The 23,465-nt window shown below is 42.1% G+C and overlaps 1 pseudogene and 1 gene segment (V, D, J or C); one reads left to right on the top strand and one right to left on the bottom strand.

Annotated features, from left to right (window-relative positions):
• The window catches only part of LOC309871930 (immunoglobulin kappa variable 4-1 pseudogene), a 75,847-nt pseudogene extending 60,185 nt beyond the window's left edge, over positions 1 to 15,662 (top strand). Inside the window, exons 5-6 of the transcript XR_014316515.1 lie at positions 14,908 to 15,037; positions 15,244 to 15,662. The product of XR_014316515.1 is annotated as an immunoglobulin kappa variable 4-1 pseudogene (transcript). The remainder of the gene's footprint in view (positions 1 to 14,907; positions 15,038 to 15,243) is intronic.
• The window catches only part of LOC309870877 (immunoglobulin kappa light chain-like), a 613,762-nt gene that overhangs the window by 191,733 nt on the left and 398,564 nt on the right, over positions 1 to 23,465 (bottom strand).

Genomic DNA, 23,465 nt, shown 5'->3' with positions numbered 1-23,465 from the left:
CAGTGCGCGCTCAGAGATCCGCGCTCAGTTACTCCCGTCTGCCTGACCTCCGGCCTAGCTCCAAGCTCACCAAGCCTGCGACCGGTTCAAGGTCACCCCGATCTGCGAGCTTACTGTCGGCTCTGTCTCTGTAGCCGGCTTTCCCGTTCCAATACCCGCAAGCTCTGCAAAACTCAGACACCCCCGATCCTTCTGTGACCCTGTGGGACCTGAGGCCACGCTGACCCCGTGTGGTCTTTGCCCCGGGTAGCCTCTTGAGCGATGTCCCTCAGCGGAACAGACTTTTAAAAGTCCTGATTTTGTGCGCGGTTGCTCCGCCGCTTGCCGGGAGCCGGCCCCTCCCCCCAGGGTTTATCTTCCCGTCGCTTTGGATTCACTTCTCCGCCGGTCCTACCTTTCAGAAAGTGGTTGTTTTTCTGTTTCCAGAATTGCTGTTCTTCTTCTCTTCGATCTGCTGATGGATTTGCAGGTGTTTGCAATCTTTAGATAAGCTATCTAGCTGATCTCCGGCCAGCTGAAGTAGTCTCAGCCTGATACTTCTCCGCCATCTTGACTCCTCCTCAAAACTTTTTATAAAAAACTTAAAGGCATTTTTCTTTTGGTAGTCTAGAATACATGGAGTCATTTCATGTATTTATCATTCTGATGTGCTACATTTTAAAATTCATTTTAATCTTAGTCCATCCTGACTATACCTAAAATTTCTTTTTTGAAGATTTTCCTTCACAAAACTTTTACAACGTTTTTTGCATCTAAGTTTTGTCCCAAGCCTTTTTTCATTGTTGTTCAAAACAATTATCTCATTTAGGAAAAAAATACCTTTTATCTTTAACAAAATGTATTTCCATTTCTTTTTTTTTTTGTATCTCTACTTTTTGCATATAAGGTTGTTTTTCTTACTTCCATAAGTCTTAGTGACAGCAGAATTTTTTATTCTTAGACACATTTTAGTCTCTAGTGATTGCTAAGTATTAAACAATTGTGAACACTTACAGTAGAATTCTGTAGATGGCAAATTCATGAATCAGTTAAGCAGAAAACATGTTTACCGATAGATTTAAATATTTTTTTGCAGTAAGAAGTCAAAAGCACAAACCTGGTTCCAGTAATTAATGCTTTAGTATTTTATCCTATTTGGTTAAGACTAGATGTCCAACAAATTTTATTCCATTTTTCATCTAAGCAAACCTTTAAAGTTTCAGGTTACCAAAGACTTTGAAAGCTACCCATAACAATTACCCATTAAAACTTTGAGGCAGACAATTAACCATCAGTTATTTCTTTGCTAACAGATTTTAACAAATAACATGAGCTTATTTGACCTTCAGTAAACTTTGAAGTTTCACATTTACTGCTGTAACTTTAAAGACATGTCTACTTTAATTAAACCAACAAACTTAACTTAGTTTAAATACTGATTTATGTTTCACCTGGACCCACTCCACTTTGAATGTTTACCTGAGATATGGGTGGGAAGATCTGAAGTGGGGCGTTAGGTCCAGAGGGTGCTCTTTCTGTTCCTTGACAGTGAAGAGAGAAGGAGCCATGGTGCAAGAAGCACCAAGGATGGTCTAGCGGTCAGTTATGCAGACTGCACCCAAGCTGGTGCAGAAATAGAAGGGGGAGACAGAAGAACAAAGTGCTGACAGAAGGCCCTGCCAGCAAGGGGGAGGGGCTAGGTAGTCTAGGTAGGGTCAGAGAAGGCAAAGAACTTCCCTGAAAGAAAGGGAGTTTTGGCAGCTGCTTGGGAATATTCCTTAAAGTCTCTGTCTCGAGTTAGACTAACTACAGTTGGCTCCAGTTATAGCCATTAACAGAAGAAATTTTCAAGGAAGAAGTCCCACATCTATTAGGAGGAACAGAGAGATGAAAGTCAGAGTCCCCTTACTCTCTGTTTGCCATTTCTTCAAACACAACAAACAACACAACAGACAAAAAAAGACAAGACACGGACAACCACAGACCCAGCAGCCCTTACCCAGAACCTGCTGTTGGTGGGGATTTTCTTGGTCCCCTACAAACATTTGCCAGTGGGGATTTTCTCTGTCCCCTAGAAATGCTTGATGGTGGAGATTTTCTTGGTCCCCTAGAAATGAGCAACAACAGACAACAAAAAGACAAGACAAATACACAGACCCAGTGGCCCTTACCCAGAACCTGCCACTGGTGGGGATTTTCTCAGTCCCCTGACCGCTTAGGGGGGCTTGAACCCTTGGCGATCTACCAGAAGAGGGATGGAGCATCCCCGCATCCACTCCAGCCCTGGGGAGCATGGCTGCATCCAGCTTCTCCCCGGTGAACCATACCCTGGAACTCTTCAACCAGACAGACAGACCGAATATCACAATAAAATCTGGAGATCTTACCTCCAGAGGCTTTTCCCAGAAATTCTGATGCTGGCTCAATTCTCGTCATTTGAATCCAGACGAGCCCTCAAATGTTGCGTCCATTATCAAAGGAATAAGACTGAGACAAAGTGAAAATAATGCAAAGCCTTATTCTATGCCAAGCATTAGAAGTTAGACTGACTGGCCAGGGGAACGAGGCAGAGACAAAGTGAAAGTTATGTAATGGTTTATTCTATGCCATACATTAGAAGTCAGAGTGTCTGGCCAGGGCCGCCTCTGAAGAGAGAGATGACCCCTTGGTCTTACAGGCTAGTTTTTATAGGGCACCACCGCAGACCTTTACATATGTGGCTTTGGCTGATTTGATGTCTCCTACCTGGGTGTTTTAGTAATGGTTACCCAGAACCGATACAACAAAATGGCCTTGTTTTAGGTATGTGTTAAAGCAATTGTTATCCGGAACCGGTATCAGTAACGGCTGCGTCATTTATTAAACAATAAAATGGCTACCAAGGCAACATGGAGTCACTATGGCTAAGTAGGCACAGGCAGGCCTTAGGAATTTAACAGGTTTAACGTGGAATCGGCCCCAACAGAACTTGATCTATAAATTTTCTCAAGCCAAACCACTCAAACTCATAGTGCTTTGGCCAAGTTAATGGACAACAGACCTGTATCCTGACTGAGCCCAAATGACGGTCTTTCTGAGAAAAAATGAGCTTATCCTTGCCTGCGAACTGAGATGAAGCCATCCAACAGAGGGAGCTTCCCAACATGAGGTCTGTTAAGCAGCTTCTTGGGACCTGTGACTGTAATAGATTCCCTTTTCCAAAGAACTGCAAATTATCACCCTCTAGAGGATGAACACACAGAGAATAATTTGGTGCCAGGCAGCTCATGTATACATATGAATGTGTTGATCTTCTGACTTTAAAAGTCATTTCTCAACCATGGGAAGCAGGTCATTTCTGAGCTTCAATGATCTCGATCCTTCAAAGTCCTGATTTCTGTATGTGTAATTTGAATTCCATCTGAATATCATCATTTCTTTTCTTTGTTTTCCCTTGGAATAAATATATATGTAAATACTTTTTGTAGAGCTGTCTGAGATTCTGCTGAGTCCTGGGGAGATATGGGAGCAATGTCTTAAGTTGACTGTATCAGTTATTCTCATATCAGTTGTAATCCTTGGGTAGGACTCCCAATCACCCCAGTCTAATGGAAAGTGAGACAGGCCACCTCATAATCCCTCCATTGTAATGAACTCTTTCCTTTGTGTAGCATTTTGCATCCCAAACCCCAAAGTGTTTTCTGTGAGGGATGGAATTTCTGTCCTGAGGAGTTCTCATGAAGTCCTACAGCTTTCTCTTCAGTTAAAATATTTTTCCACTGCTTAAATGTGAGATAGCTTGATTATTTATTTATGTGTTTGCTTTTTCTCTGTGGAAGTTTGATGCACGAGAGAGATAAAGAGGAAAGAAGACTAAAGGGGGCAGGGAAATGTATGATCCTTATTGAAATTGTCTGTTCTGTGCATAGAGAGTTATGAGTTGAGTGTACATTTGCACAATGTTAACGTATCATGTCAATGTTCTCTTTATTCATGGGTCAGTTCGTGTTTGTGGGTTTTTTATATGTTTGTTTTGCTTATAGATTCTACATAAAACTGAAGACATATGGTATTTGATTTATCTGTCTGACTTGTTTTGCTTAGCATTATACTTTTTAGGTCCATCCATGTGGTTGCAAATAACAAGATGTCATTTCCTAGGCTGAGTAGTATTTCAATATATATATATGTATATGCCACCTATTTACAGAATTCGTAGCTTATATTTGCTATGAATTTACAACAGTCTATTTGGGTGCTTGACCACCAAAGAAATTTTTTTGAAGGTAATATTTTAATACTATTTTTTATCTTTATGTTTTTATTTTTAATTTTTTTATAAACATATAATGTATTTTTATCCCCAGGGGTACAGGTCTGTGAATCACCAGGTCTACACACTTCACAGCACTCACCATAGCACACACCTTCCCCAATGTCCATAACCCCACCCCCCTCTCCCAAAGCCCTTCCCCCCAGCAACCCTCAGTTTGTTTTGTGAGATTAAGAGTCACTTATGGTTTGTCTCCCTCCCAATCCCATCTTGTTTCATTCATTCTTCTCCTACTCCCTTAGCCCCCCGTGATGCATCTCCACTTCCTCATATCAGGGAGATCATATGATAGTTGTCTTACTCCAACTGACTTATTTCGCTAAGCATGATACCCTCTAGTTCCATCCACATTGTCGCAAATGGCAAGATTTCATTTCTTATGATGGTTGCATAGTATTCCATTGTGTATATATACCACATCTTCTTGATCCATTCATCTGTTGATGAACATCTAGGTTCTTTCCATAGTTTGGCTATTGTGGACATTGCTGCTATAAACATTCCGGGTGCACGTGCCCCTTTGGATCACTACGTTTGTATCTTTAGGGTAAATACCCAGTAGTGCAATTGCTGGGTCGTAGGGTAGTTCTATTTTCAACATTTTGAGGAAGCTCCAAGCTGTTTTCCAGAGTGGTTGCACCAGCTTGCATTCCCACCAACAGTGTAGGAGGGTTCCCCTTTCTCCGCATCCTCACCAGCATCTGTCTTTTCCTGACTTGTTAATTTTAGCCATTCTGACTGGTGCGAGGTGATATCTCATTGTGGTTTTGATTTGTATTTCCCTGATGCCGAGTGATGTGGAGCACTTTTTCATGTGTCTGTTGGCCATCTGGATGTCTTCTTTGCAGAAATGTCTGTTCATGTCTTCTGCCCATTTTTTGATTGAATTATATGTTCTTTGGGTGTTGAGTTTGCTAAGTTCTTTATAGATTTTGGACACTAGCCCTTTATCTGGTATGTCGTTTACAAGTATCTTCTCCCATCTGTTGGTAGTCTTTTGATTTTGTTAACTGTTTCCTTTGATGTGGAAAAGCTTTTGATCTTGATGAAAACCCAATAGTTTATTTTTGCCCTTGCTTCCCTTGCTTTTGGCAATGTTCCTAGGAAGATGTTGCTGCAGCTGAGGTCAAAGAGGTTGCTGTCTGTGTTCTCCTCAAGGATTTTGATGGATTCCTTTCTCACGTTGAGGTCCTTTATCCATTTTGAGTCGATTTTTGTGTGTGGTGTAAAGAAATGGTTCAATTTCATTTTTCTGCAGGTGGCCGTCCAATTTTCCCAATAGCATTTATTGAAGAGGCTGTCTCTTTTCCATTGGACATTCTTTCCTGCTTTGTCGAAGATTAGTTGGCCATAGAGTTGAGGGTCTATTTCTGGTCTCTCTATTCTGTTCCATTGAACTATGTGCCTGTTTTTGTGCCAGTACCATGCTGTCTTGATGATGACAGCTTTGTAGTAGAATTTGAAGTCCAGAATTGTGATGCCACCAACTTTGGCTTTCTTTTTCAATATTCCTTTGGATATTCAAGGTCTTTTCTCATTCCATATAAATTTTAGCATTATTTGTTCCATTTCTTTGAAAAAAATGGATGGTATTTTGATAGGAATTGCATTAAATATGTAGATTGCTTTAGGCAGCATAGACATTTTCACAATATTTGTTCTTTCAATCCAAGAGCATGGAACATTTTTCCATTTCTTCGTGTCTTCCTCAATTTCTTTCATGAGTACTTTATAGTTTTCTGAGTATAGATTCTTAGCCTCTTTGGTTAGGTTTATTCCTAGGTTTCTTATAGTTTTTGGTGCAATTGCAAATGGGATTGACTCCTTAATTTCTCCTTCTTCTGTCTTGTTGTTGGTGTAGAGAAATGCAACTGATTTCTGTGCATTGATTTTATATCCTGACACTTTACCGAATTCCTGTATAAGTTCTAGCAGTTTTTGAGTGGAATCTTTTTGCTTTTCCACATTTAGTATCATATCATCTGCAAAGAGTGATAGTTTGGTTTCTTCTTTGCCGATTTGGATGCTTTTAATTTCTTTTTGTTGTCTTATTGCTGAGGCTAGGACTTCTAGTACTATGTTGAATAGCAGTGGTGATAATGGACATCCCTGCCATCTTCCTGACCTTAGCAGAAAAGCTTTCAGTTTTTCTCCATTGAGAATGATATTTGCGGTGGGTTTTTCATAGATGGCTGATAATATTGAGATGTGCCCTCTAACCCTACATTTTGCAGAGTTTTGTTCAGGAAGGGATGTGGTACTTTGTCCACTAATTTTTCAGCATCTATTGAGATTATCATATGTTTCTTGTTCTTTCTTTTATTAATGCATTGTATCACATTGATTGATTTGCAGATGTTGAACCAAACTTGCAGCCCTGAAATAAATCCCACTTGGTTGTGATGAATAATCCTTTTAATGAACTGTTGAATCCTATTGGCTAGTATTTTGGTGAGAATTTTTGCATCTGTTTTCATCAAGGATTTTGTTCTGTAGTTCTCTTTTTTGTTGGAATCCTTGTCTGGGTGGGGATCAAGGTGATGCTCGCCTCATAAAATGAGTTTGGAAGTTTTCCTTCCATTTCTATTTTTTGGAACAGTTTCAGGGGAATAGGAATTAGTTCTTCTTTAAACGTTTGTCATAATTCCCCTGGGAAACCGTCTGGCCCTGGGCTTTTGTTTGTTTGGAGATTTTTGGTGACTGTTTCAATTTCCTTACTGGTTGTGGGTCTGTTCAGGTTTTATATTTATTCCTGGTTCAGTTGTGGTAGTTTATATGTCTCTAGAAATGCATTCATTTCTTCCAGATTGTCAAATTTGTTTGCGTAGAGTTGCTCATAGTATGTTCTTATAATTGTTTGTATTTCTTTGGTGTTAGTTGTGATCTCTCCTCTTTCATTTATGATTTTATTTATTTGGGTCCTTTCTCTTTTCTTTTTGATAAGTCTGGCCAGGGATTTATCAATCTTATTAATCCTTTCAAAGAGCCAGCTCCTAGTTTAATTGATTTGTTCTATTGTGGGTTTTTTTTTTTTTTTTGGTTTCTATTTCATTGATTTCTGCTCTGATCTTTATTATTTCTCTTCTCCTGCTGGGTTTAGAGTTTCTTTCTTGTTCTTCCTCCAGCTCCTTTAAGTGTAGGGTTAGGTTGTGTACTTGATACCTTTCTTGTTGAAAGGCTTGTACTGCTATATATTTTCCTCTCAGGACTGCCTTTGCTGTTACCCACAAAATTTGAACCATTGTGTTTTCATTATCATTTGTTTCCATGAATTTTTTCAATTCTTCTTTAATTTCCTGGTTGACCCATTCATTCTTTGGAAGGATGCTGTTTAGTCTCCCTGTATTTGGCTTCTTTCCAAATTTCCTATTGTGATTGAGTTCTAGCTTCAGAGCATTGTGGTCTGAGACTATGCAGGGAATGATCCCAATCTTTTGATACCGGTTGAGTCCTGATTTAGGACACAGAATGTGATCTATTCTGGAAAATGTTCCATGTGCACCAGAGAAGAATGTGTATTCTGTTGCTTTGGGATGAAATGTTCTGAATATATCTGTGATGTTCATCTCGTCCAGTGTGTCATTTAAGGCCTTTATTTTCTTGTTGATCTTTTGTTTGGATGATCTGTCCATTTCAGTGAGGGGAGTGTTAAAATCCCCGACTATTATTGTATTATTGTTGATGTGTTTCTTTGATTTTGTTATTAATTGTTTTATATAGTTGGCTGCTCCCATGTTAGGGACATAGATATTTAAAATGGTTAGAACTTCTTGACGGACAGATCCTTTGAGTATGATATAATGATGATATAATGTCCTTCCTCATCTCTTACTATATAGTCTTTCGCTTAAAGTCTAATTGATCTGATGTAAGGATTGCCACCCCTGCTTTCTTCTGATGTCCATTAGCATGGTAAATTGTTTTCCACCCCCTCACCTTATATCTGGAAGTGTCTTTGGGTCTGAAATGAGTTTCTTGTAGGCAACATATAGATGGGTTTTGTTTTTTTATCCATTCTGATACCCTTTGCCTTTTGATTGGGGGCATTTATCCCATTAGCATTCAGGGTAATTATTGAGAGATATGAATTTAGTGCCATTATATTGCCTGTAAGGTGACTGTTACTGTATATTGTCTCTGTTCCTTTCTGATCTACTACTTTTAGGCTCTCTCTTTGCTTAGAGGACCCCTTTCAATATTTCCTGTAGAGTTTGTTTGGTGTTTGCAAATTCTTTCAGTTTTTGTTTGTCCTGGAAGCTTTTTATCTCTTTTTATCTCTCCTTCTGTTTTCAATGATAGCCTAGCTGGATATAGTATTCTTGGCTGCATGTTTTTCTCATTTAATGCTCTGAATATATAATGCCAGTTCTTTCCAGCCTGCCAGGTCTCTGTGGATAAGTCTGCTGCCAACCCAATATTTTTACCATTGTATGTTATAGACTTCTTGTCCTGGGCCACTTTCAGGAATTTCTCTTTGTCACTAAGATTTGTAAATTTTAGTATTAGGTGATGGAGTGTGCGACCTATTCTTGTTGATTTTGAGTGGGGTTCTCTGCACCTCCTGGATTTTGATGCTTGTTCCCTTTGCCATATTAGGGAAATTCACTCCAATAATTCTCTCCAATATACCTTCTGCTCTTCTCTCTCTTTCTTCTTCTTCTGGAATCTCAACTATTCTAATGTTGTTTCGTCTTATGGTGTCACTTATCTCTTGAATTCTTCCCTTGTGGTCCAGTAGCTGTTTGTCCCTCTTTTGCTCAGCTTCTTTATTCTCTGTCATTTGGTCTTCTATATCACTAATTCTTTCCTCTGCCTCATTTATCCTAGCAGTGAGAGCCTCCATTTTGGATTGCACCTCATTAATAGCTTTTTTTATTTCAACTTGTTTAGATTTTAGTTCTTTTATTTCTCCAGAAAGGGCTTTTATATCTCCCAAGAGGGTTTCTCTAATATCTTCCATGCCTTTTTTGAGCCCGCTAGAACCTTGAGAATCGTCATTCTGAACTCTATATCTGACATATTACCAATGTCCTTATTGATTAGGTCCCTAGCCTTTGGAACTGCCTCTTGTTCTATATATTTTTTTGTGTGTGTGGTGAATTTTTCTGCCTTGTCATTTTGCCCAGATAAGAGTATATGAAGGAGCAAGTAAAATACTAAAAGGGTGGCAAAGACCCCAGGAAAATATGCTTTAACCAAATCAGAAGAGACCCCAAATCAAGGGGGGGAGAAAGGGGATGAAAAGAGGTTCAGAAAAAAAAAAAAACAATTAAAAAAAGAAAACGAATAAAGAGAAAATATAAAAAAGAAAAAATATATATGTGATAAACTAGTTTAAAAATGTTAAATATAAAAGGGTTAAAGTTAAAAAAATTTAGCAGCAGAAGAAAAAAAATTGAAAAAAAAAAAAAACAAATTAAGTTAACTGTAAGACTAATGAATCATGGGAAGAAAGCCATGAGTTCATTGCTTTGCTTTCTCCTCCTCTGGAATTCCGCTGCTCTCCTTGGTATTGAACCTGCACTCCTTGGTAGGTGAACTTGGTCCTGGCTGGATTTCTTATTGATCTTCTGGGGGAGGGGCCTATTGTAGTGATTCTCAAGTGTCTTTGTCCCAGGCAGAATTACACCATCCTTACCAGAGGCCACTGGAGTTCACTTTCGGGAGCTTTTGTTCCCTGAACACGTTCCGTAGAGTTCCAGAGGACGGGAATGAAAATGGCAGCCTCCCAGTCTCCTGCCCAGAGGAGCTGAGAGCTTGTGGCCCCACTCAGTGCGCCCTCAGAGAATAGAGCCCGGCCTCTGGTCATGCTCTGAGCTCACCCAGGCTGCGGCTGGTTCAAGGTAACCCTGAGCTGAGAGCTCACTCCTCAGCTCTGTCTCTGTAGCCAGCTTCCCCGTTCTAATACCTACAAGCTCTTGGACACTCAGACACCCTAGATCCTTCTCTGACCCTGCGGGACCTGGGACGACGCTGAACCCGTGTGGGTTTCACCCCTGTTTAGCCTTTGGAGCGATGTCCCTCAGCAGAACAGACTTTTAAAAGTCCTGATTTTGTGCTCCATTGCTCCGCCGCTTCCTGGGAGCCGGCCCCTCCTGCTGCGTTCTATCTTCCCGTCGCTTTGGATTCACTTCTCTGCCAGTCCTACCTTTCAGAAAGTGGTTATTTTCTGTTTCTAGAGTTGCGGTTCTTCTTCTCTTCAATCTCCCATTGGATTTTTAGGTGTTTGCAATGTTTAGATAAGATATCTAGCTGATCTCCTGCTACCTGACATAGCCTCAGCCTGCTACTTCTCCGCCATCTTGACTCCTCCCTCCTTAATGCATTTTCTTATTTCTGCATTCTTGCTGCTCCAGCCAGGAAGGGACTTCCTCTCCCCAAATTAGCTAATTCCCAGAGGCAGTAAAAGACTTGCCCAAGGGCATATATTTGAAATGCAAACCAGACAATCCTGAGCCCCAATCCTTTCTCTGTTCCTTTCAATGAGACCAGCTATTTGTGACATTTCCCTCTACCCAAAGCCCCCCTGGGTACCAGAGGACAAAAGACACAGCTATAGTCTGCAGCCTGCTGAAACTTTCAAACTCTCCAATCTTATGTCTAAGTAGCTTGTTGACTTTTCTTCTCCATTACTTCTCATGAAATATGCAGTAAAAAATACAGGTCAGCAGTACTTCTCTCTGTCTGCTCTTTTCACCTCGGTACTACCTGTGTCGCTGGGTGGCATGCTGTGTGTTCTGTTTCCAGGGGACTATGCGTATAATAAAAACTTTTACTGCATTGTAATAGCTTTCCTGTCTTTGTTTCTTACCACATCTGATTAAAGACACAGGGCCTGCCAACCAGCTAATAACAGAGAAATGATTCCAGGTTCTGTCCAGGTTTATATGATATGTTGATGTAAGTTAACCTGGACAGCTCCCATACTATCCTGCAATGAATTAAGATGTTTGGTTAGCAGATGCTCAAAGAGTCCAAATGGTCTTTGACTTAATGTGGCTGGGGAACTCGCCTGAAATAAGGAAAAGGATGTCCTATGGGGTGCCTGGCAAGGAAGGTTCTGGAAGGAGGAGAGTGGAAGGATAAAGGAGGAAAGATCAGAGGCAAGAAATTACCCAGCCTAAACCAAAAAGAGAAAGTAAGATAAAAACAAAACAAAACAAAACAAAAACCTCAATTCAAAACCAACAACAACAAAACCCCACAGTATCTGGGATACATGGGGCCAAAAAAAGATCCAACATTTGTGCCGCTGGAATCCTAGAAAGGGGGAAGAAAGAATGGAGACAAAAAAATATTTTGAACAAGTGATTGCTGAAAAATTTTCACATTTATCAGACCCCCACCAGCATAATTCTGAAGAAATATATGTCCAGACACATCGTACTAAAATTTCTGAGCACTAAAGGAAAAGGGAAACATATCATAGGCTGAAAGAGAAAAACCACACTTACCCAGAGAGGAAATCACCTTGAATGACGGAGGATTTCTATTCAGAAACCATGGGGGCCAGATGGAAATGACATCAGCATTTTTTTTCTAGATATAATTGACATATAATATTGTGCAAGTCTAAGTTTTACACAATGTGATAATTTGATCTATGTTTATATTGTGAAATGGTTACCAATATAAGGATAGTTAATGCAACCTTCACTTCACATAATTATCCTTCTTGCTTTACTTACTTACTTTTTTGTGGTGTGAACATTGAAGGTCTAGTTTCTTAGTAACCTTCAAGTACAATATAATACTGTTAACTACAGTCTCCATGCTGTATAAGAGACCATCAGACCATTATTAATTTTTTTTTCTCAAGATTTTATTTGTTTGACAGAGAGAGATCCTAAGTAGGCAGAAAGGCAAGCAGAGAGAGAGAGAGAGAGACAGGGAGGAGGAAGCAGACTCCCTGTCTAGCAGAGAGCCCGATGTGGGACTTGATCCCAGGACCCTGAGATCATGACCTAAGCTGAAGGCAGAGGCTTTAACCCACTGAGCCTCCCAGGCAGCCCCAGAAATTATTTTATATATAGAAGTTTGTACCCTGTGATCAACATCTTCTCTATGTATCTCACCACCCAACCCCTGGCAACCACCAATCTATTCTCTTTTTCTATGTATTTGGCTTTTTTAGATTCCACATGGAAGTGATATTATACATAATATCTTTCTCTGTCTTCCTTATTTCACTTAGCATGTTACTTTCAAGTTTCATCCATGTTGTCCCAAATGGCAAAATTCCCTTCCATTTCATGGCTGAGTAGTATTTCATTGTGTGCCTACACATGTATAGCACATCTTCTTTATCTATTTATCCATCAGTGAACATTAGGTTGTTTCCATATCGTGGCTGTTTTAATAATGCTGCAATGGATCCAGTGGTGCATATATATTTTCAAATACCCAGAAGTGGAATAGCTGGGTCATAGGGTGGTTCTATTTTTAAGTTTCTGAGGAAACTCCATACTGTTTTCCATGGTGACTGCACCAATTTACATTCCCAGCAACAACACCTGAGGGTATTTCTCCTTATCCTCTCCATATCCTCTTTCTCTTATCCTCTATAATACTTGGTATTTCTTGTTGTTGTGGTGGTTGTTGTTTTTGTCAATACATATTGAATTTTATCAAATAGTCTTTCCGCATCTGTTGAGAAAAATCTTATGATTTTTACCCTTAATTTTGTTAATGTGACATGTCATGCTGATTGATTTAGGGATATTGAACCATTCTTGCATCTTGGAATAAATCCTTCTTGATCATGGTATACGGTCCTTTTAACGTATTGTTGAATTTGGTTTGCTAATATTTTGTGGAGGATTTTTGCCTCTATGTTCATCAGGAATATGGCTCTTCTGTTCTGGACACCAAGAGCTACAGCCTTGTCTCCCATCCCCTCTTTCTCCAGGCAGGGCTGGCCCCCCAGAATGGGATCTGGAAGGGGAGGCAGATGCACATAGCTTGGGCTCCTGGAATATACAGAAAATGACAATTTGGGCAAGCAGCTTGCTCCAAACTGCACATAGGTGAGCAAATGTTTAATTTCAAACCCTATTATTTGCCCTATAAATATGGCCCTTGTGGGGATGATCCACTAGAAGTGTCCCCTGAGGGGAGAATGCTCCACTCAGGCCTCTCAGTTGGGACTCCAGCCTGGCTGTCTCTACGGGGCTTCCCCAGCTGGTGAGGTGGGGTGTTGTAAGTACCTGATATGAGGTAAAGTGGCTTTATTCTCATTTCCTGCCTACTATTCTTTTCATGTATGTGTAGATTCCTTTTGTCTTCTGTTTCTATTGGTTTTCTATAATAATAATAAAGTTTTCTTTCCTTTTTGAGCCAAAATAGGGCTGTAGTGAATCTTTTGTTCAGCATGAGTGGGGACTCTGTGTTGTGATAGGAGCTACTTATGTAGTTGTTCATCACACTAAAAAATACCTTGGCAGCAACATCTCAATGGGCATTGACCGCTCCACTGGGCGCCCTAGCCTACTTAAGTTGACACATAAAATTAACCATCATTAGAGGCAAATTGAGGGGTGGAATGATGGGCAAATCTACACATTGTGAGGGTGAGGTGTGGATCACCAGGTAGGGTCTGCCTGATACAGACTCTATCTGTGTTTAGGAAATGGCTCATGTCACGAAGAGGTGCAGCAGTCACGGGGACCCATGGAACAGCCAGGGTGCCACCTGACAGAGGAATACTCAGGCATGTGCCCCACTCAGAGGAGAGATGGAAGAAGTGTTGTGGTTTGACTTGCAGTGCTCTTGAAGCCTCCACACCCTCTGCCCTCCTCACCGGGACTGCATGCTCGGTGTCTTAAGGGAATCCCACTCCTGTCCCCTTCCCTTTGTTTAAAAAGGAACAGCAGGATGAGAAACAGGTGCAGGGACGTTTATATGGTGCCCATGCAGCACTGCGCTGACTTCTCAAACCCCTGGAGGGAGCTGAATTTTCTTGAAATCACCTAGATTTCACTCATTGGTTAATTCAACACAAAACAGAAATATTGAATTGAAATATTGAGCTGTAAAGATAAAATAATGAAAATTCAAGATTCAGTCTACTCTTAGGTCCAATGAGGTTCCCACATGTCTCCCTGAGTGAGGAAATTCTGGACCTGTCTTCCATCTCTAAGCTCTCTGGTCCTTACACAGCTTAGGACCAAGATCAAGTATTTGCCTCATTCTTACCCATCTGCAGGAGAAAAATGGCTTCAGAGCTTGCTGTTTTCTAGTCAGAGGTTTTATAAAAAGTTGGGACCTTCCAATTCTTTTGCCCCTCCCTGCCTCCCTTTGTTTGTTTCCCAGCATGTTTTGTTATTTTACCAGGATTATTGATATGAGCAGCGAAGCTCATCATTTCTGGACACTGAATCCATTTAAAGATATTTTAAAATTGAAAATGGAAGCTCTTCATTTGATCTTGTATCAGTTTGTCATTTTAGAACTAAGTTGTTTTTAGAGCTTCTAAGTTTTCTTTCGTGTGTTCCTGTCATACAACTCTATTTTGGAGTTATTTTTGGCTCCTTACATTTCCACTGGGCACTTTCACAACCCACTGCTTATGAGATTTGCTTCTGTTCCCCCTTACTGCTTTGCATAAGCCCTTCCAGGCCCAGACCAGAGGCTCAGGCTGTATAAAAGGGGCCTTTGTTACATGAGCTGAGCTGTGTCAGGCAGGCAGGGGGAGCAAGATGGCATCACAGAGGCAGGTCCTCCTCTGCTTGTTGCTGTGGGTCTCAGGTGAGAAACTGAAAAGTGCCACAGTCCTTCTGGAGTAGTGTCATTTTAAATACTTTTTTAAGATATATAATGAGAAACACTGGTTATTTCCAAAATAGACCCAATGATGTACTGCCATGTGGTACCATTAGGAAGCCCATTCACCTTGACATATTTCAGCATGAGGGGGATAAATTCTGTCTGTATCACCATTTTTCTGATTGCAGGTGCCCATGGGGACATCACGATGACTCAGTCTCCAGGCTCCCTGGCTGTGTCTCCAGGTCAACGGGTCACCCTGAACTGCAAAGCCAGTCAGAGTGTTAGCAACTATGTAAAATGGTACCAGCAGAAACCTGGGCAGTCTCCCAGGCTCCTCATCTATTATGCATCTGGCAGGGCCTCGGGCATCCCAGACCGTTTCAGCGGCAGTGGGTCTGGGACAGACTACACCCTCACCATCAGCAACCTCCAGGCCGAAGATGTAGGAAACTATTACTGCCTGCAGTATGATAGCTTTCCGCCCACAGTGCTTCAGCCTCGAACACAAACCTACTCCCCAGGGCCGCAGGTCAGAGAGGCTTTGCTGCACCAGTTGCTTCCTCTTCGCTCAGCCCTGAACATGTGTGTTCCACTATCTGCTTGAAAAGTCATTTCTCCTGACTTACTCCTTTTAAAGCTGTAAGGCCCAGCAGAAAATGACGGAGTCAGACTTTTCCTGCATCCCCCACTCCTTTTTTAAAAAAGATTTTATTTATTAATTTGTCAGACACACAGAGAGAGAGAGATAGAGCGCACAAGCAGGAGAAGCAGGAGGCAGAGGGAGAAGCAGGCTCCCCACTGAGCAGGGAGCCCAATGCAGGACTCAATTCTAGGATGCTGGGATCATGACCTGAGCTGAAGACAGACACTTAATGGACTGAGGCACCCAAGCATCCCTTTTTGTGGGACGTTAGGATGACAAATGCTGTGAAGATGTCTTAGAGATGCTGTCAGGAGGTTTTGTGCTTTAGGAAGCTTTGTGTTTCCCAGGGTCCCACGAAAGAAGTGAGCTAGGAAAGTCTGTCCTTAGCCTCTGACAAAGGGCCATGAACTTTCTACCTGGCAGATCAGTTCTCCCTTCCTTCTCCTCTTGGCTCTGGGACATTTCTCTTCTATTTCCTTATTCCCTTTTCTTGACCCTCCAACACCTTCCCACTCGGAACCTTCCCAGGATGAAACCTTTGAGGTCTCCTACTCAGAATCCCCCCTGTGGAAGGTAGTGTCCCTCTCACTTTTTCCTTCCATGGGCCCTGTTTCCCAGCCTTCCTGGGCAGTGTCCTGCACATTCATTTCTGCTCCAGCTCCTTTCCTACCTCCCTTCTCTCTCTTCTCCGTTTCTCCCAGGCTTACTCATTCTTACAAAGGCAATTCTCTCCTTCTCTCTCTCTCTCTTTTTAAAGATTTTATCTATCTGTTTATTGCTGGTGGGGAAGGGCCATGGGAGATGGCGAGACTTTCAGACAGACACCCTGTTGAGTGGGGAGCTGATGCCTGTTCCATCTCACATGCCTGAGATTATGACCTGAGCCAAAACCAAGAGTCAGATGCTCAAAAGACTGAGCCATACAGGCGCTCTAATTCCCTCACTCGTTTTAACCCCGTAACTTTAGGAACATGGGATACTGTGCCTCGGCACCTTTTTTCACCACTTGTCATCTTTTTCTTTAAAGTCATCCCTTGGGTATTCAGGTCCAGGACCCCAGGACCATGGCCTGAGCTGAAGTAGAGCCTCAACCAACTGAGCCACCAAGGTGCCCCTGAGATGCTCAGCATTGTAATGATGGAGAACTTGTTATAATTTTCTGATGGCACACCTAAGGCATGGCCATGGGCGTGACTGATCAAGATTGGGTGGGGAAGAGACAATTGGAGAAGGGTCAGCCAAACAATGGAAGGGTCATATACTGAACACAGTGAAACCACCAAAATTGTGACAGGCTGTGAGAGGCTGTATGAGGCGGGTGCTAAAATAATCCAGAAACCAGGAGAAACCATGGGGCTTGTGTTTGTCTGCAATAAGGAGTGATACTAGAGTGGCATAGTTTACCTATCGTGATTTTTTTTTAATTTTTTATTTTTTATAAACATATATTTTTATCCCCAGGGGTACAGGTCTGTGAATCACCAGGTTTACACACTTCACAGCACTCACCAAAGCACATACCCTCCCCAATGTCCATAATCCCACCCCTTCTCCCAACCCCCCTCCCCCAAGCAACCCTCAGTTTGTTTTGTGAGATTAAGAGTCACTTATGGTTTGTCTCCCTCCCAATCCCATCTTGTTTCATTTATTCTTCTCGTACCCACTTAAGCCCCCATGTTGCATCACCACTTCCTCATATCAGGGAGATCATATGATAGTTGTCTTTCTCTGCTTGACTTATTTCGCTAAGCATGATACGCTCTAGTTCCATCCATGTTGTCGCAAATGGCAAGATTTCATTTCTTTTGATGGCTGCATAGTATTCCATTGTGTATATATACCACCTCTTCTTGAACCATTCATCTGTTGATAGACATCTAGGTTCTTTCCATAGTTTGGCTATTGTGGACATTGCTGCTATAAACATTCGGGTGCACGTGCCCCTTTGGATCACGACGTTTGTATCTTTAGGGTAAATACCCAGTAGTGCAATTGCTGGGTCATAGGGCAGTTCTATTTTCAACATTTTGAGGAACCTCCATGCTGTTTTCCAGAGTGGCTGCACCAGCTTGCATTCCCACCAACAGTGTAGGAGGGTTCCCCTTTCTCCGCATCCTCGCCAGCATCTGTCATTTCCTGACTTGTAGATTTTAGCCATTCTGACTGGTGTGAGGTGATATCTCATTGTGGTTTTGATTTGTATTTCCCTGATGCCGAGTGATATGGAGCACTTTTTCATGTGTCTGCTGGCCATCTGGATGTCTTCTTTGCAGAAATGTCTGTTCATGTCCTCTGCCCATTTCTTGATTGGATTATTTATTCTTTGGGTGTTGAGTTTGCTAAGTTCTTTATAGATTCTGAACACTAGTCCTTTATCTGATATGTCGTTTGCAAATATCTTCTCCCATTCTGTCAGTTGTCTTTTGATTTTGTTAACTGTTTCCTTTGCTGTGCAAAAGCTTCTGATCTTGATGAAATCCCAATAGTTCATTTTTGCCCTTGCTTCCCTTGCCTTTGGTGTTGTTCCTAGGAAGATGTTGCTGCGGATGAGGTCAAAGAGGTTGCTGCCTGTGTTCTCCTCAAGGATTTTGATGGATTCCTTTCGCACATTGAGGTCCTTCATCCATTTTGAGTCTATTTTCGTGTGTGGTGTTAAGAAATGGTCCAATTTCATTTTTCTGCATGTGGCTGTCCAATTTTCCCAGCACTATTTATTGAAGAGGCTGTCTTTTTTCCATTGGACAGTCTTTCCTGCTTTGTTGAAGATTAGTTGACTGTAGAGTTGAGGGTCTATTTCTGGGCTCTCTATTCTGTTCCATTGATCTATGTGTCTGTTTTTGTGCCAGTACCATGCTGTCTTGATGATGACAGCTTTGTAATAGAGCTTGAAGTCCGGAATTGTGATGCCACCAACGTTGGCTTTCTTTTTCAATATCCCTTTGGATATTCGAGGTCTTTTCTGGTTCCATATAAATTTTAGAATTATTTGTTCCATTTCTTTGAAAAAGATGGATGGTACTTTGATAGGAATTGCATTAAATGTGTAGATTGCTTTAGGTAGCATAGACAATTTCACAATATTTATTCTTCCAATCTAGGAGTATGGAACATTTTTCCATTTCTTCGTGTCTTCCTCAATTTCTTTCATGAGTACTTTATAGTTTTCTGAGTATAGATTCTGTGTCTCTTTGGTTAGGTTTATTCCTAGGTATCTTATGGTTTTGGGTGCAATTGTAAATGGGATTGACTCCTTAATTTCTCTTTCTTCTGTCTTGCTGTTGCTGTAGAGAAATGCAACTGATTTCTGTGCATTGATTTTATATCCTGACACTTTACTGAATTCCTGTATAAGTTCTAGCAGTTTTGGAGTGGGGTCTTTTGGGTTTTCCACATATAGTATCATATCATCTGCGAAGAGTGATAATTTGACTTCTTCTTTGCCGATTTGGATGCCTTTAATTTCCTTTTGTTGTCTGATTGCTGAGGCTAGGACCTCTAGTACTATGTTGAATAGCAGTGGTGATAATGGACATCCCTGCCGTGTTCCTGACCTTAGCGGAAAAGCTTTCAGGTTTTCTCTATTGAGAATGATATTTGCGGTGGGTTTTTCATAGATGGCTTTGATGATATTGAGGTATGTGCCCTCTATCCCTACACTTTGAAGAGTTTTGATCAGGAAAGGATGCTGTACTTTGTCAAATGCTTTTTCAGCATCTATTGAGAGTATCATATGATTCTTGTTCTTTCTTTTACTGATGTGTTGTATCACATTGACTGATTTGCGGATGTTGAACCAACCTTGAAGCCCTGGAATAAATCCCACTTGGTCGTGGTGAATAAACCTTTTAATGTACTATTGAATCCTATTGGCTAGTATTTTGTTGAGTATTTTCGTATCTGTGTTTATCAAGGATATTGGTCTATACCTATCTTGATTTTAAACAAACTTCCAGTTTTAGGCAGAACTAGAAGTCTCTAGAAGTAGCTGAACAGGGTGATCGAAGCCCGGTGAGCAGGCTGTTGGGGAAACAAAGAAGCTCAGGTCACTTTTAGAAGAGATGTGGGCTACTGTGCATCTCAGTGGTTTTGTGGGGAGCGTCAGGGGAGAATGTGTTCAGGTGGTGAGTCCTTTATCTCTCCTGTCTTCCATATTTTTTGTTTGCCTCCCTCTTAAACCTGCTTTGCTGTTCTTTCCAAATTTAAAACGTTTTCTAGTGACAAAAGGAGGCTGCTCTTGCTCCTGGTTTTGCACTAGAAGTCTTTTCATGTTAAAAATATGTTGGGAAAAAAATGATGTGCATTGGTTCCAGCACTAAATAGACTGAGATCTAGTGTTTTCTCCTTTGTGAGATGTTTTTTCTGGATTAAAATTTGAATGGCAAAGTCAGGAAATAGGAATGCACAGCATATGGTGATTACAAACTTCCAGCAGATAGGAGGTTCTGCGTAGGGACTGCTGTTGGAGGTTATGGAAACATCATAAGGACCTGAGTGGAGAGGGCCAGACTAGGGCTGTCATGACTAGCAGGAGACTCAGAGAGGGCTGAATCTGATGTGGGTTCCTGTCATTATGACAGTACATCCTGATGTTCTAGGACCAAAGTCAGCCATATTGTCATTAGCTTGCAGGCTGTGGATGGTAGGAGTCAAGTCTGTCCTAGAACTGTTGCCTCTGAATGGGCAGGCACACCATTAACTGAGGTGGAAGGGCAGTAAGTGAGGGCCTTCTGTCCGTGCTGGTGCAGGCTAAGCAGTGCTTCCTGGCCATGTGGTGGGGGCTCTCACTGGCCTTGCAGCTGATGGAGACTCTCTCCTGGGGAATGGCTAGGGACCTGGCAGCTTGGGAGAGTGTCATGTGCTCACTGGAAGCTGCCATCATAGGCACACTGGGCTGACGCAGAGATGCTGTGTTTCTGTTAGAGCCAGAGTGGGCCTCCCAAGGTGAGGCCAGGCCCTAAACAAGTCTGTGAAGTTGGTGGCATTCATTTCCTGTCCCCTCCCAATACCACTCTTCTCAGGAGCACGACATTTGCCCCTGAGGGAACTCTCAACTTGGGGACCTTCTTTCACCTGGACCGTAAGAGCAAGAGCCTGAGGATCTGGCACCATCAGGCTGCCTCTTGCCCTCCCAAGGCTGCTCATACCCTCTCCATGGAAAAGACCCAGTGAGCAACATCAGGCCTGTAGTGGAGGCCATAGGGGTGGGAGGTTGATGCAAATCCCCATGGAGGATGAAGGCAGAACTGGCAGAGTCCAAGGTCGTGTTGGTACCTGGTGATGCTGCCACCAGCCACTCTCCTGAGCTGCCTGCCCTTGCCTGGCCCTCCCCCTGACAGATTGTTTATTTATGTGTTTGCTTTTTCTCTGTGGATGTTTGATGCACCTGAGAGATGGAGAGGAGAGAAGACTAAAGGGGACACGAATATTGTTGATCTTTATTGAAATGGTCTGTTCTGTACATAAGAGAGGTGTGAGTTGAGTGTACATTTGTACAATGTTAACTAATCATGTCAATGTTTTCTTTATTCATGGGTCAGTTTGCATTTGTGGCTTTTTTATTTGTTTGTTTGTAGATTCTCCTGATAAATGAACGCCTATGATATTTGTCTTTCTCAGTCTGAATTTTCCTTAGCTTTATACTTTGTAGGTTCATCCATGTTGTTGCAAATAACAAGATATCATGCCTTTGGCTGAGTGGTATTTCAATATGTGTATGTATATGCCACCTACTTCTCAACAGAAGAAGGAGCTTATATTTGCTATGAATTTACAACAGTCTATTTGGGTGTTTGACCACCAAACAATTTTTCTAATTTTTCTCACGTGTATTTCCTGTCGGGATAGGGTGTATAGAATGATATCCAGACAACACTGTAACAGAGCCATTACTTTAATTGGGAAAGCAGGTGCTCATAATTGGGAAAATAAAAAGTAATAAATTCCAAATGATGACAAATAGTCTCTTAATAAAAATATAGCAAACATGTTTAGCTCCAAATGTATGTAATTGTGTTTTCACATAAATGGCTCAGGTTTCTGATGCTCAGGCTGAGTCACCATCCCTGACCCATACGCAGACTAGGAGGGTCAGGGTGAAGTTCAGGGAGGTTGTCCCTAGCAGCTCACCACTCAGCCGGTAGGTGACCATGTCCTTTCTAGAGCCGGTTGTGCCCCACTGTGCCAGTGAACCTGTCTGGGACCCCAGGGAAACGGTTGGAAACCTTATAGATGAGGAGCTGTGGCGACTGGCCTGGCTTCTGCAGGTACCAGTGCAAATAGGTGTTTCCATCACTGTGTACAAGGCTCTGACTGGCTCTGCAGGAGATGGAGGCTGACTCTCTGGGGGTGATGGACAGTGAGAGTGGGGTCTGTGTCATCACGACCTTGCCATCTGATCCTGAAATAATGAGAGATAAGTACAGGTTGTGGAGAAATATTATAAGCCATTTTTATAATTTTAAATTTCATTGATAATAGGCTAAATCATATACTGTGAGTTGATTCCTCCTCTAAATATTTCCAGTCTCCATGGATAACCCAAGAACTGCAGGGCACAGAGTGACCTCACTATTTTCTTTCAGCATCTCACTAAAGCACTGTTCCTCATTCCCTGTAGTTTCCTCATAATATCCACTGATCTCAAAACCAAGTCCCCCTATTTTAGGTCAATCTCACCCCTGGACAAAACACACATAGGGACTAACAGCACCCAGACAGCTCCCCCTTCTCATTGCAATCTCCTTCTTCATCCTCCTTCTGCTCTTACCTGGGACCCAGAGCATCAGCAGCCTCAGGAGCTGAGAAGGGAACCTCATTTTGAGAGGCTGAACTGATGAGTCCTAGTAAGTAAACACAAGCTCAGAGCTGACCTTTATGTCAGACTTCCAAGGCAAGGTCCTCCCCAGGAGAAAATATGCAAATCCCCTGGTGGGTGTGGCAGAGAGGAAAGCGCCAAAGTCAGGGTACAGGTCTCTCTTCTGGGAGAGCAGTAACTGAAAACGTCTTCTGTGTTTGGAGGAAAACAAACAGAGACAAGTTCCTTACTGCCTGTGTGGGAAGCAGGATCTCTCTGCAATAATCGGGACCTGTGGCAGGACACAGTGCTCATAGCCCTGCCTTCTGAGAAAGCTCCAGAGACCCTGAAGATACAGGCACACATGTCCAGAGTCCATTTCTGGCAGGCAAATGGCCATCCTGCTTGGATTCCTGGCAGCTAATGTCCAGGAGGAAACAGCTCCCTCTCCCACTCCAGGTGATTGGCCGGCGACCTCCAGATCCCAGGATGAACTGGAGATGGTTTTGGGGTCCCTGGGATCTGCTGTTTCCAGCTTAATGATTTATTAATGAATTAAACTCACTCAGAGCCCTCGTGAGTTATCTACTCTTGGAGAAGATGTGTGTGAGAAGAACGTGACAGGTATAAAGGAATCTCTCACTTACAGGAGGAGAGCTCATAGTCCTGTAGAAGAGAACAAGAGGGAAGACAGAATGTTATGCCTCAGGCGGTGAGTATGAAGTTTGTGGTAACCATTTGTTACAACCTGGTGTGTATCCTGTCATACTACTCTCTCTCTTCCCAGAGAGACAGATAGATGGATAGATAGACAAGACAGACAGATGGATAGACACATACACACCATATAGTATATATTAGATAAGGTACACGCGCATGTGCACGCGCGTGCGCACACACACACCCCAGAACAAAGAGATGTCTTAACTCAGCATTGCCTATGAGGATGGACAGAATGAACAGTGTTTCCC

Source organism: Mustela nivalis (genome assembly GCF_964662115.1).
Source record: "Mustela nivalis genome assembly, chromosome: 8".
Classification (NCBI taxonomy): Eukaryota; Metazoa; Chordata; class Mammalia; order Carnivora; family Mustelidae; genus Mustela; species Mustela nivalis.
This window is presented reverse-complemented; position numbering and strand designations above follow the sequence as displayed.